Genomic DNA, 14,153 nt, shown 5'->3' on the forward strand with positions numbered 1-14,153 from the left:
TCCCTGTGTAATCACTCCGGCAGCCTCACCACACATAACCCAAACATGAGAATGAAGAAGGAGATAGTGTGTGTTTTATTTAAAGTGAACTAGCAGTTTGTTGGCGGAAGATCATGACGGCAATAAAATGAAAACATTTTGCTCAGACGTGTATCTCCTGAGATAACAACTAGCAACAAATTGCTTTCCTGGAAATCCAGAGTTCTTGCGAGAGCACAATTTGAATTTGCTCAGCAAGTGACTCTTGCATCGAGTAATGCTGCTCATTAACTATGCCCTTGTAGCCGAGCTGCACCAATCACATCGGTGTATCCAGCACTTTGGGATTTGCATAAATATAAAGTGCAGTACAAATAAAATGTATTATTGTTATTATTATCATCATCATGATCTCCGGAGGCGAGCTAAACAGATGACAGTTTAATCTAGCAGTTAGCTCCGCTGGTAGCTAGGCGTATGGGGCTCTGGATACGTCACCCGTGGGTTGTTGTGATTGGTCGTAGTGTTATCCAATTAGGTTCAATGATATTTCCAAAGGCACGCTTGGTGCTGCCCCTTGAGATGGGAGACTTTCATTACTCGATGCCAGACTCTTAATCTTTTCAGATTTGGGTCTGGATTTCCAGGCTAAAACATTGCTACAATAGTCTTGTCTTCTTTCTTTTTTTTTTTTTCTTTTTTTTTTATTGTATTTGAATCAAAACACTTAATAAACAGTTCTCAAAAAAGATTGTGTTTCTCTTGCAGTTTCCAACAGAAAGCCTTTGTGCTATCAAAGTACTTTTTGTAATTAATGACAACCTTTGCATTGTTTTGGCATTACTCGTTTTGTGAGAAACAGTTTTCACAATTTTCTGATGAAATTATCATTTTTCAGTGAAACCCGAGCTGCAGAATTTTTTTGTTTTGTTTAGAAGCCACAAAGCAAGATATGGCCTTGCACATTAATCTTTTCTCTTCTTGGTTAGGGGGTTTAATGCCAAGAAAATAAAACTGAACCAATGTATCGAAATGTCATCTCTACCCAGAAATAAAAAAGAAAGGGAACAAAGAAAGTTAGTGACATCTCTTTGCAGGTTGAATAACACCACCCTCAGGCCATGATACAATAAGCTTTTCACCTAGCAAGTTAATTGGCAGAAATAAATCCACAGCTTAAACATGTAGCTAATCCAGCAATTGGAATCTAATCAGGGTCCAACATTTTCCAGTTTGATAAATTACAAAGATCGACACTGAACCTGTTCTCATCCTTAACATATGCCTGTTACAGTTCATTAGCAGAGGCCATTAGGTTGAAAATCAAACCCTTTACAGCATGATAATGTAAATAATACTCAGGTCAGTCCAGCCTATTTTTGTAAGTAAGCGCTGTGTGTCCAATCACCCGTAACATAAGATGGAAACAGCCAAACTGTGGCTTAAATATCCATATCCATATCTCCAATATCCATAGTCATGACTGAATCAGCCTTACCCACACACAGACAGACACACAAGCAGTTGTCTAGAACAGTGCAGTATGCAGCTTGCCTGAGTGACTGCAGTTTGAGGTGTTAATACTTTATAACTTAGCAGTGACATCAGGAGAGCAAAGAAGGGAAAAGATCTTTCTCATTCTGCCAGTTCCTCACTCTTAGAGGTGTACGATTCAGGAAATGTCACGATTTAATACGGATTTTAGATTCAAAAACTATTCAGTGTGTCAATGTAGTTCATTTTCCCATGTTTGTGCATATGTATGTATGTATGCATGTATTTACTTATGTATGTATGTATGTACAGTTTATATGTATGTATATATGTAAACGTTCATATGTATGTACATCCATAATATGTACATGAATGTTTATATTCCTACCCATTTAGTTAGGTGGATTTGTTAGTTATTTGTTATTTTAACATCCTGTTATGATGTATGTGTGTGATGTGTTTGATGTCTGTAAGACACTGGGACCTTGAATTTCTTCTTGGGGATCAATAAAGTATCTATCATGTGATTGCAGTAGATATACAATAAAAAACAATAGATTTTTGGAATTCTATGACTTGATTTTGAATCGGTAGAGCGTGAATCACGATTTAATTGATTTTGTTGCACACCCCTACTCACCATGTCTTTTGTCTTGCAGGCTCTTGCAAAAGTTTGAATTGATTTTAGCTTGTGTTTCTGTTTTCAATATGTGTGAGTGTCCGTACAAGTACAGGGTTGTGTGTGTGTGTGTGTGTGTGTGTGTGTGTGTGTGTGTGTGCGTGTGTGTGTGTGTGTATATCCTGCGGGTGGCCCAGCTCATGTTGAATATTCCCTTATTGTTTGAGGGTTTGTGGGTCAGTGTGTTCAAAAACAGAATCATTCTTCAACTTCAGAGCTGCTGTCTCAGCTGAATGTTTCCAACATTAGACTGCAGGCTCTCGTTGTGGCGACCACACTCCCTCACGGGCAATGTTTCAGTTTCAAGTGCTCTTCCTGACATATGTTAATGTAAACGCCGTGCCTGCTGTGAGAAGGCAATCGGTTGTGGTTTGGTAACATTTTCCGCTGTTTTTTTTCTTATAATGATACTCTAACAAGTCATGCCTGTATTTCATTTTTAGTTTAGCCATGACCTGACAGCCCTCACTTTATATTTTCCATTGCTTTACTCTGGAGCACAGGCTGACAGCTAGCCAGTTAGCAAGAAGTAAACGAGCACAAATGTGAAGGAAGCATTAAAATTGTATGAGAGGGAAATTGCTTCACGTTTTTTTTTTACAAACTAGTCTTGACAGGGAGAAGACTAGTCTTTAAAATTAGAGGATTTTGATCAAACTCTATCAAGTCTGACAGATAGAAAATAAGGTCCATGATGAAAATAGCCATGGAAGATAAAGAGTTTAAAGTGGCATTGAATGAATCTATGAATTAGATGATCTGTCATAGCATATACTCACTGAAAAACCTACACCAAAGTATAAGGGACAATGATCTGTTTAATTGTAAACGCATGCTAGACAGCATTCCCACAAATTATCACAGTGTGTTTTGCTCAATTTAGTTCTCACACTGACAAAACTATAAAGGATTCAAGGTGTTTGTCATTAGAATAACAAGTTATGCAATGAAATGCTTGTATCGCGCCCTCCAACAGTGCAACAATAATAATAATAATAATAATAGAAAAGAAATTATCTAAAAAATGCAAATAAAACAACCAATAATCATTTAAATAACAGTTAACCAAAGCTCACTGTAGCAAATAAACTGCCTTTTTATTTAGAATCAAGATGCCCAAGGTATGCTCAGGAGATTTGGGCAGCTATTAAACTGGGTTGTACCAACCTCTCCCAGCAGTGGGCCACCTGCTGAGACACCTGACTGACTATTATGGTCCAGTCGATCTGTTTATGGTTTACTAATGAGTTCATCCCCAAACTGCTCCAATGGAGATGCACAGATGACACTGGTGGTAAGTAATTACATACAAAAAGGAGTTCTTGGCACTGCTGTGATGAACTGTAAGCGCCTAAAGTTTCTTCTTGCAAGTTATAATTACTTCCATTCAGTGTCTAACATGATGAATTTTAAAGAAAGACAATATGCTTCACCATTATTTTGATGTATACAATTCATATATATAAAAATTATATTCTCTCTACAAAAAAAACTTGTCTTGCCTCCCGCCCCCAGCCTTCCCAAAGAAAAAGTAAAGGACTCGTGTTTTCTGCTTTGCTGTTTTCTCTGAAAATTGGTGGAACCGTTGATCCTCATTTTGCACCAGCGGGAATGCATACAAGCTTTAAAAAAAAACAATAAAATCTTCTGTCTTTAAAGAGGAGGACAAAAATAAATTCCTCTTTAAGTTCTTAGCATTGGCTCGCTGCCCCTTGCTTCGGCACATAAAATAAAACAAAACAAAAAGATATGAGGAGATTGGGTTGCGGACTAGAAGTCAATGTGCATTAAGGATTTAAACGAATGCAAGGACTGACTCATTTAGGCCTACTGAAAGTAATGTTTGTCTATCTTCATACCAGACACCCTGAAATGAAGTGACTGTGAGCAAAAAGGAGCTGCAGTTGTTTACATGTGCATTCATTATGGTCAAAAATACCCACTTAATTACATTTGACAACCTGCCCTTTCTCTTAATCTAATTATGTCATTTTGCATCTAAAGTAATAAAGGCCTGCTGAATGCAATAATGAAATGTGTATTATCATCTACCATTCCCCATTGAGAAAAAGCCCTTGCTGTCCCACTTGCAAATGAGCACATCTTTTCAAACCTCTACCATTATCAAAATACAGACATTTACAAAAAGGACTGCTTTGAGCTTTGAGCAATCCAAAATGGACATTAGACAACGCTTTTTTCTTCAGTTTCCTGAAATTACTCAATGCGGTACAGTGAGCTGCACTTGGTGCCACAGCATGAGTTCTATAGGAGGCAAAAAACTGTATGATTCATAAACTAGTATATCTAATATATCACCAGAACGTCCAGGTCTGGGTTTAGGTCACAGTTTCCAAACTGGGCCCAGCTGTTCATTATAAAGAAATAGTCCTCCAAATTAAATGACAAAATATGTTGTTTGGGCATGTCCTATACAACTACACATAGAAACGCTTGCAGATCTGATGCCCTTATTGGTGGGACAAGAGTTTCATTGTGTTTCCCTGTATGGTTAAGGTTTGGTTAGTTTTAGGATGGGATCCTGCGTGCTGTGGTAATGAGTACTTAAAGTTACTGGAAACATTGGGGTTTGGGTTTGAACAAATACTTTATTAAGGTTAGGGAACCTTTATCCTCATGGTGACTCGAAAATGAACGTCATAATTACTGCGGCCACTAGAGGGCTCTGTCACTACGTGACAACGTAAACGTCTCGTATTGGTGAGGTAGCTGAAACCAGTGATGCTATCGTTTTCTCAAAGGACAGCGATGTAGCTTAGTGTACGAAAAAATAACTACAGTCAAAACCCCTATTTTTACTAAATAATAAGTTGCTGTGTGGATTATGTGTGCATAATCCACACAGCAACTCTTGCTTTTTACCCTCGTTAATGTCACATTTTCTAAAGCTCTGCTTGTGAAAAGATGACCCGACATAAATGAAGATAGGTTAAATGTGTTGAATATAATCTTCTGGCAGCCGCCAACACTTTTGGACTTCAGAGTTACTTGAATCTGATCTGCTTATTTAGAGAAATCTAGGAGGAGCCCTCGGGGGAGACACAGGACTAGGTGGAGAGATTATATCTCCAACCTGGCCTGGGAACGCCTCGGGATCCCCCAATCGGAGCTGGTTGATGTGGCTCGGGAAAGGGAAGTTTGGGGTCCCTTACTGGAGCTGCAGCCCCCGCGACCAGATACCGGATGAGCGGATAAAGATGGATGGGTTGGTATTTTTTTTTGTAAAAATCTGGAAAATATCTACTAAATTGTTTCATTTATTTATTTATTTACATACACATCATCATTGTATCTTTAAACACAATTTCAAGAGGTACAATGATCATGTGCATATGCGTGAAATGGGGAACCCCAAATAAGCTACTAAAAGCTTTTTGGAGTGGGCCCGATAACAACAAACATAAAACAAATAATAAACCAACCATCCAAGTAATCCAAATGAAAGGTGCCACAGCTCTGCAATGATAAATGTGGGACGACCCATTAAGACCCAAAAACGTCTGTGGAGCCAACACTTAAAATAAACACATGAATAGATAAAGTGTGGCTTTACTTAATACTTTTACAATACATAGATTGAGAGATTCACACCATCTGTGTCAACTACTGAAAAGATGAAATGTTCTCTGTCCAGGAGTTTATTCCTCCTCTTTTATCATTGGCCGGAGACATTTTAAATGGGACTTGTATTCAGCCAGTCGTGTCTCAGAAAGAAGGGCCTTCCTCTGCCTCTCCTCCCTCCACACTCCCCCTCCCTCCTTTCATTGGCTGCCTACGAGATTCTAAATCTGCTCTGGCAGCAGTTGGGCGCTGCTCTCAGCCAATGAGGAAAGAGCAACTGTTGCATTCAATTACCCCCTTCTGCAGGGCTGCTTCTGCTGCAGCCTCTCACTCTGGATGTTGAGCTGAAGCCGTGAACAGTGTCAAAATAACAGCAATATTATGTCACCTAAACACTTCTGCATTACACACACACACACACACACACACACACACACACACACTCACACACACACTAACAACTTACTCAGCGCACAAGTGATTTGTCAGAAACATCTACATACATTTAAATAAATCTATGTTTCTTGGTAGCCTACAGTATGTTCTATTAGATCATCTTCTGAGATCTTATTTTCTTAATGATGTATTTATCTTCTGAAGAACCACAACGTATCCCCCCCCCCCTGCCATGACTAGGTATTTAAAAGTTATTTAAAAAACAAAATAAAATATGATTAGCATAGTAAAACCGATTATACAGAGAAGAGAAAGTGAGAGGAGAGAGAGAATTACTCTAGTTTCCAACGCCCTCCATCGGCAGCTCTCTCTCTCGCTCTCTCTCTCTCTCTCTGTCTCTCGTTCTCTCTCTCTCTCTCTCGTTCTCTCTCCCTCTCTCTTGCCATTGCGCGCCCGTGCAGTTCCCGTCACACCGCTTCCGAGGCTCTTGGAGAGAGGACGGATAAACGGCGCTGACGGTAGACTACCGGATTTGATACCCGAAGGAGGGAGGGATGCTACCGTGATTCCCCTCTTTTCTCTCCCAACACCCAAAACCCACTCACCACTCCCGTTCATCACTTCAGTCTCGGAACGTCATCAAGACGCACTACTGCTCTGTTTATCATCTTATTCTTTCTTTTTTTATCCATTTTAACCCGTTTGGTTGGTTGGTTTGGTGTAGTCTTGCCTCTGCGCTCCAGCAGGATAAAACATAGGAGAAAGAACAGTTTTTTACCACCCTTTTCTCCAAGCGCACACAAACAGAAAAACTGGGGTTTTAATCAGTGGATGTGTTGGACATCTGATGAAAGAAGCAGTACTTGTTGAGAGAAGTGATCGTTTTCGACCAGCTTGTACGTATTGGAGGAATTTCCTTGGAGAGACGGGCTGCGCACGGAGTTTCGCACTTCCAAGGTAAGGACCGCATGAGTTCCAGGACTGGGGTTTTGCTGTTACCTCGACACAGTCCCATTCATCTCTTTTTCCTCTCGGTCTGCTTCTCTCTCCCCTCACTGTCTTTCTGCAGATGCTTTTAATGAGCGTAAAACAGGCGAGAGCGACTCAAGTGAAATGTTGCTGTTTCCGCAGAGATTCTGCATTAGACTCTGGATTAATCCAAACACTGGGTTGTCACACAAGCATTACATATATAAAAAGGTCACTGTGAGAGGATGTCCGACTTTTTGATGTTAGAGCACGTAAGGAATACGCTACGAGGACCCCACAGAGCCGTTGCGCATTACCAATGGAAACCAAATGAGAGTGTATTTGTTGTGCTGCTGGCTGTTAACAGTGCCGACTTTCTTCGGTCCTCGGGACCACAGGATGACGGTTGGATTTGTGCTGTTTACAAAACACAGACTGTATATTACACGTTCTCGGCGCCGTGTGTTTTGGCGTGTGTCTGTATTTTTGCGCTCGTTTGGTGTGTGTTCGTGAGTGCGCGTCCGACAGTGTGTGTAGCCTATATGCGTGTATGTCTGGCCACGTATCGAGGCTACAATCTCGCTCTAAGCTCTCTTTCGCCGTCTCGGTGCCTCCCGGCTCCTGTGCGTAACGGCGACCCACAACTTTTCTTTGGCATCACCGTCAACGCAGGCTCAGTGCTTGTGTATGCTTCACGGTCAACTCACATTCACACAAAGGCGAGAATTCTCATAATCACTTTAATAAATCAGAAGAGACGAACGGTCGTCACTTTTTTGGATGGACTTCAGTTGCATTTATTTGGCATATATAGGTCTATTTCTCCCAAAAAACGCGTTTTTACCTAAAGAGTATTTTTACAGTTTTAAAAAAAAATCAACTTAAGCCAATTTGGTGTCCTTTCTGCGTCGGTTTCCTCTCTGCATGGTTAATTATCGCTTGAAATGTGAAGCCCCCATGCGGTTTAGTATTCAGTCCATTTGAATACTTCAACCAGAGCTGCGTCCTTGCCCTTTCCGCGTGCACCAGCGCTGGTGAAACTGCATTAAACTGCATGCAGATCCCTTGCCCACAGGGTCATGCAGGCATATTCTGCACTCAATTAAGTCCGTGCGTTTGGCTTATCGTCCCTGTAGGGCCACATTAGATCATTCTTTAATTGTTGCACATACATCTACTGGAAGCTACCTAAAACGTGCCCTTGCTGGTTGAGTGTGAGGGTCTTATAAGAATAATTATGGATGAATGAAGTACTGAGCTGCTGCTGACTCGTTTTCAGGGAAGAGTGCGTGAGATATCGATGTATAATTTGGCCAGCTGCAATTCCGCTGCGTTTTCAATTGGGGAGCAGAGGAGAGAGGCGTTGACTGGGCTGTACAGCGTTTGGTATTCATGGCACAGCTCAACATTGCTGCTCCCAAGCAGGCAATAATCTCTCTCGCTCTCCGCCTCTCTCTCCTTCTGTCTCCCACACTGTTGCTCTATGAAATATCCCTCCTCTCTTCCCCCACCTCCAGCACCTATTTTTTTCCTTTTCCATTTCATCTTCTCCCGTCTCTCTCCCACTCCTCTTCCTCTCTTCCTCTCCTCACCCCATGCTCACTGACTCTCTGCTTAGTCTTGTGGGAGCCATTGAGAAAATAATTTGCTGTTGTATTTTATTCTACAGAGGGGTTCTTACCGGCCAGGCTTGGCTGGCTTGCAGTGATGTGTTTCTTTTTTACAGTGCCTTTAAAAAGGAAGACAAAAAAAGCCTGCAGTCAACAAAAGACATACATCTGCACAGAGAGCGGCCCTTCAGAGGTCCTAGCTCCAGTTTGTTAAACAGAAAAAAAAGTGTTTGTAACTTCTTGTGTTACATTCTCACAGACGAGAAGCTTCTTGTGCCTCCCCTCTTGTTTCCAGTGTTGCAACACTGTTGTTGGTTTTCCTCTGTTTTCTTTATTATGCGGTTACTTTTCAGACAGCACTGTTTATTTCCACCCCCGGCATTTTGCTAATTAGCCTACAGACCAGTCAACATTGTTGAGAAGAAACACAGAATTCCCCTTTTTATCTTGGTTCTGTAAGATGACTTTGTGGTTCGATGGCCACTTAAAAGGCGCATCCCAAGAAAAGAATGTGTTGAAAGTGTTGAATCGCTGCCTTTATATGTGCTGTGAGACTATAGGCTTAATGTCAGAGCCTTCTCACTGTGGCTCCACTAAAGGGTTTTTAGTAAATAACACCACACTGTCGGCCCAATTTGGGTTTGAGGATGTTTGCTTAATTCTCTAATTAATTCTTCTAGCCTCAGTATTTCAGTCAGTGATTCAGTTAGGATAGAGGACAGAGGGGAGGATCAAGAGGCAAGAAAGAGGAGCCGAAGAGGAAATGAGGGGGGAGAGGAGACGAGAGGAGAGACGACCAGGCAGGCGATCAGAAGAGCAGAGCTGAGACGAAAAAGAGCATGACTCCTATCAGAATATGAGGAGGTGGCGGGGGAGAATTGGAGGACAGCGTGACTTCTATCAGCACTGTATTTCATCTCCCTCTTAGAGAGCCACCGCTGTCTGAGCTGAAACAAGACCTGCAGCCAGAATCTGCTTGTCTTCACTTAGCTATCCCAGGTACCAACCTCTAGCTCCTTTTTTCATTTCCCACAAAAGCGAGGTTTTCCGTCTGGGAACGTGATTGTAAATCGCAGGACAGAAACACAGAATCCCCTTGTACCAGTAGATCTTTGTGCTAGTTAGGGTGAGCGGTATACAGAAACCTGGCTTGGATGACAGATGAAAGCGGGGTGGGTGAGGTATCTGATATTTTTCACTGATGTTTAGCCAAGAAATCGCACAGTAAGTGACACAGAAATGTTAGCCGTTTCAGGATCTGGCAATGGTTATATTCTGCTTCATGGCTGTGTTCCTCATAGTTTGTAGACATAATTAAATCTGTGAGTGTTCCTTCAGCTATGTTTGAACAGACACATCTAGGCCAGTGAATGTTGTATTTGAGTTAAGCTGCACGCTCTAATCAAGGTTACAGATCACATTGTGTTGATGGGGAGTATGCAGGAAGTGCATAATAGTATAGACTCTGCTAAATACGGGTTAATAACTATACATATTGAAGTTGTGTTCCTTATCGTCTTCTCCTTTTCAGACATTTATCCATTTCATCTTTTTGCAATAATATTAATATTTGAAATGTTAATGTTCTTTACAAAGTCATTCAATTATGACTTTGCAGACAAAAGCTATGCATGTTTTATGTATAGCATGATCCTCACCTGCATATGATATGCTTATGTCCTGCTTTTTACTTTGAAGTTTGACTGGCAGTGAGCCACCTTTATAGATTGTTTGGCCAAAGTTGTGTTGATTTTTCCACATTCTTGAAATGTGCAGGACTGAATTTTCAAGAAAGAACAAAAAAAAAAAGGCATTGCCAACCGGAAAGAGTTTAAAAGCAGCTGACTGCAAACACTACTGACGCAGCTTACCAGGGAGGCAGCGAGATAGATTCATTTATTACACTGTAATTGTTATATTTATATTTAATTAGGCGCCAGCTGCTCCATTCTCACACACCATGGCATTGTAAACATGTTACTTTGAGAAAAGGTGAATGCTGCGGAGAGAAACAGAGGGAGATGTTGTAGATGAGGAGACAGAATTCAAAGAGAAGATAGAAAGAGAGGTAAAGAGGGGACTGAATGAGAGCGGTGCCCGACCTTTTCTAAGTGACGACAGAGGGAGCTGTTGGGCTTTGCTGCAGCAACGACTGCTCTCTCTTTTTTTCTTCCTTTCTTTCTAATTCTTTCTTTCTTTCTTTCTAATTCTTTCCAAATCTCTCTCTCTGTTTTTCTTTCCTACCCTGTCTTTCTCTCTCTCTGATGGGGCCAGTCAGAGAGATGGAGAGGTAGTTAGGCTCCCCAGGGATGCAGGATTCAATCACCCCAAACACACACACACACACACACACACACACACACAAAAGTAGTCTGTCAGGATAAGCATGTCCACTGTGACTGGCTTCTGTTACCTTCAGATTCGCATTACCTCCCAGAGAGGGGGTGGGGGGGCAGATTGAGTTGGTTTTTCTTTTTTGCTTCTACACTGTTTTACTTTGTTATCTCCTGGTCCCTATAGGTCCATGGGTTTGATATGTTTGACCCCTTTCTCCGCTCTGCATCTCTGTTTTCCTGTCCTCTTCCCCTCTATTCAAGTAAACAGGGTAAACCAGGTAGATGTTACACTGATTTAATAATTTCCTGTAGCACTGCGATGGGATTAGAACTCTAATCTCTGGTCTCAACCAGATTAAATGACGGAGTCAGTAATTAGTGTTTTTGACCTCTCATCTCTTTACTTGCCTTCACGAGGGGAAAGAACGACAGTGGCTGATTTGTTTGCATTTAACGAGGGATAAGGTGGGTGGGGGGGGATGATTTCCTGCGTATTGGTGCAGTTGAGGAGGACTGAGCCAGCACAGGTTGTTGACTGTTTCCTGGCAGTATAATGTCCTGGGTTTAGTTTCCTATAAGCATGGAGGTGGTACGTTTCTTTTTCTACTGCGCATGTGGTTTCAGTTAGTCCGCCAGCGATCTACGTGCCAGTGACATGAACGGCAAAGTGCGTGAACTGGAGAAGCTAAATTACCAACATCAGAAACAAGGTTTTAAACAAGGTTGTAAGAAATAGAGTGAACACAATATTGCTATTATTCCCTTAAAAACTGTGTCTTTGAGTCCAAAGTTTGCTCTCAGCTGACATTTTAAGTCATTCATTTGTCCATGTTTGTGAAAACATACAATTTTTTCTGATGTATATTTTAGGCTATTTAACAGCTCAAATCTGCGCAAACTCAATCTTTTAATCTATACTAGAAGTTAAATATGTTAGACAATGTGTTGACTCCAGTTTTTGATCTTTTGAGGGGGTTTCCCTGCTTTCGACCTATCCCCGTCACCCTGAAAAGGACAAAGAAAATGAAATAAAATTACACAGGCTGAAGTCAATAAGCTGGAAAATGCTTTTTCATTTTTGGCCACAGAAATAAACCAGTGACAGCGTAACTCATGAACATGTCCCGTGCTCTCATTATTTGATGCTGAAAGTCACACTGAAGTCATTTAAGTAGCGCGAGCAGAAGCTGAATGGATGCACATAAGGACTCGGAGACAGGAAATGGCGCCACAAATAATACCAGAAAACAACAAGGGCACCAGACACTGCAATTAAAAGAAAAAGCATGTGGCAGCACAGGAACACTCCAGCGTCAATTAAAAATCGACTTTCAAAACGGATTTGCTTTTTATCGCCTCTTATCCTGAGAACATAAAGCCTGAAGCTTTTAGTGTAAAAGCTTCGTCGCTTGTTCTCCAGGAGTGGCTGAATGTTCGCTCTTCAGATAGCGTGACCTAGTCTTCCATACATTAGAGCCGTGTGGATGTGCTGCCAGATGATGAGGCTGTGGTGTAATTGTGATAACGGTGGAGTCTGGATCAATGTTAATTCAGGATTAACGAGCGAATTCATTGATCTCACTATTGATGATCAGAATGCTGCGTTGACAGGGAATTGATCGGATTAGAATGAGAATTGATTTTCCAGATAGAGAACGATATTGATCAAAGCGCCTTGTGTTTGTCTAGGCATGTGCACGTAAGCTTTCTCATCCATAAATGCATGCCTATATATATATGTGAAAGCAAATGCAAACTCAATGAGTGTATGTGTGTGTGTGTGTGTGTGTGTGTGTGTTTAACCCAATGTAATTTGTTTTCTGTGACAGTCGTTAGATGCAGTCAGGTGGTCAGTGGTCTCATGACACCGGCCACATGAGAGTAAGAAAAGCAAGGTTGTTGTTGTTGTTGTGCCAATTGTATCTGCATATTTTCGCTCTAGTAGACAGTACCCAGGAGGGAGAGACACTGTGAGGTGTCCAAAAAACAAACAAACAGTGAGGCAGAAGAGAAAAAGAGAAGGGGCGATGGGGTGATGAAGGGCAGCAACAAAGTTCGTATCCCATGAATTTGAGGAGTTTTCTTTGCATTCTTTCCAGCCATTTGGTAAAAAAACTACTGTAGATTGGGGTCAGTGATTTTTCGAGGATTGTGTTTTAATGCCAATTAATAATTCACAGCTGAAAGGCTTCTGGTTTGACAGATCCTGTATGAGGTACAGAAGAGTCAGTGAGAAAGAAAAGGAAGAAGGAAACAGAGGCTAGTTTCTGCGTGCGGGTCAAGGAGAGATTTAATGAGTCGTTTGCTTCTCATTATTCAGGATAATAATTAACAGTGTGTGTGTGTGTGTGTGTGTGTGTGGGTTCATTTTCTCTTTGGAGCCACCAATGAAGCGGCCAGTCATAACTGGCTCTCTCTTTCTACAGTCTTTCTCCTCCCGTCCTCTTCCACATTTTCTGCAGCCAAATGGTTATTTCTATGTAGATTCATATTTGTGTTGATAACATGCATGACAATAGCAATACAAATTCTCAGTGCAACTTTTGAGAACCCAAAGTGATGTTCTCAAATTGTTTCTTTGACAAATGACTTAGACAAATTATTGGTTAACATGAGTTCTTTTGCGGTGAATGAAAAGCTCGATCCGACGAAGTAGGTTAACGAATCAAATCAATGCTGCAGCCTGTTCTGGCGTTGTGTACCTTTTTCTTCTTCTTCTAGTCCGTTGAAATAAAGTTGGTAGCTTATGCTGCAACGACTACAACTAGTGTCGCGACCACCAAGCGCCAGTATAAATAGTTACAGCGCTCTCATGACGTCACATCTGCACACGCCAGCTGGGCTGCAGTTACTGTAAAAAGGTCTTTCATCTATTTCTCTCAGTCATTTTCACCCTTAATTGCTCTTCATCTCTTCACTCCCCTAAGCATGCTAAACACACACGCCAACCTGCACAACTTTGAATGTTGATTACCATAATTAACATTATTATGCTAATTGTAGCAAGTTCATTTTGTTGATTTAACACATTTGGAAAGGTGAACTCTATGGACCAACGGGTATAGCCTCAAGTTACAATCTGTGTGTGTTGTACATGCATGTTTATAC

The 14,153-nt window shown here is 41.3% G+C and overlaps 1 protein-coding gene across 2 annotated transcripts in view; it reads left to right on the forward strand.

Annotated features, from left to right (window-relative positions):
• Window positions 1-6,591: 6,591 nt before the first annotated feature.
• Window positions 6,592-14,153, forward strand: part of cdh11 (cadherin 11, type 2, OB-cadherin (osteoblast)) — a 98,651-nt gene continuing 91,089 nt past the window's right edge. For both annotated transcript variants that reach the window (XR_004660084.1, XM_034897851.1), the window contains exon 1: window positions 6,592-7,087. The gene's annotated coding sequence lies outside the window, so the exon portion shown is untranslated. The remainder of the gene's footprint in view (window positions 7,088-14,153) is intronic.

The sequence above is a fragment of the Etheostoma cragini genome, chromosome 17, assembly GCF_013103735.1.
Source record: "Etheostoma cragini isolate CJK2018 chromosome 17, CSU_Ecrag_1.0, whole genome shotgun sequence".
Lineage (NCBI taxonomy): Eukaryota > Metazoa > Chordata > Actinopteri > Perciformes > Percidae > Etheostoma > Etheostoma cragini.